The 957-nt window shown below is 65.1% G+C and overlaps 1 protein-coding gene across 1 annotated transcript in view; it reads right to left on the reverse strand.

Annotated features, from left to right (window-relative positions):
- NTNG2 (netrin G2) overlaps window positions 1-957 on the reverse strand; it is a 54,519-nt gene that overhangs the window by 22,119 nt on the left and 31,443 nt on the right. The window lies entirely within an intron of this gene.

The following is a 957-nucleotide window of genomic DNA, read 5'->3' on the forward strand; positions in this document are numbered from 1 at the left end:
GGCCTCTTCCCCGCACCCACGAGGCCTCCCCTAGCCTCCACAGCCACTCGCCCAGGTCTGCTCCGGAGGCAGAGGGCCGCGCACGGCACAGTGTGCATTTTACAAAGATGGGGTTAAACCTGCTCCCCCCGCGAAGACTGCCCACGGGCGTCTGCAGAGCCGCTTGGGAGAGGCCGGGCGTGCTGTCCCCACACCCGCTTCATCACCCGGCACCCTGGGCCTCAACCTGGGCTTCCTGCGCCGCCCAGCTCTTCGGCGCCGTTGCTTTGACTTCCGTTGATTTTATCCAACAAATATGATTAAAAACTGAGCAGAATGTTTCCTCAGCTTTAACTCGTGTAACTCTCACCATGATCCGATGAGAGAAGCGTGATCGTGGTCCCCGTTCTGCGGGTGGGGAAACTGAGGCACGGAGAGGTCGTTGCCCTCGTAGCCGGGGCAGCAGGCTGGGGTCCAACCCCGGTGCACCCTTCCCCCCGACACTGTACCCCTCCCCCTGGCACTGCACCCGCTGCGCCTGGCACTGCATGCCTGCCCCTCGGTTCCCAGTGGCGGGGCCTCCCAGCCTCTCCCCTGAGTGCAGAGTGGGGCGTTGGGGGGTGAAGTCCTGGCCCCTGCAGGCCAGCACGTTACCTGATCCACTGAGAACATCGCCTGGTCTAACAGGTCCCGGGATAGAGGCTGCCCTTACCTCCCACGAAGGTCTCTCACCTCCCCGCAAAGTGCCCTCGAGACACATCCTTCTGGGAGCTGGGAGCAGCCAGCGGCCGGGCTGGGCCGTCCACACGCTACTTTTCAAGGAAAAGCCTGGCCCCGCACTGGCTCTGGGGGGAACCTCCGAGCCCCCGGAACGCCCGGAGCGGGTGCTGCTTTCCCTGCGGCCGGGCCACGCCAGGCGGTTTGTGCGAATCGTGTGATACGTGGTGGGGCTCTGGGCCTCTGGTCGGGCACCGGCGG

The sequence above is a fragment of the Myotis brandtii genome, unplaced genomic scaffold (genome assembly GCF_000412655.1).
Source record: "Myotis brandtii unplaced genomic scaffold, ASM41265v1 scaffold699, whole genome shotgun sequence".
In the NCBI taxonomy this organism is placed as follows: Eukaryota; Metazoa; Chordata; class Mammalia; order Chiroptera; family Vespertilionidae; genus Myotis; species Myotis brandtii.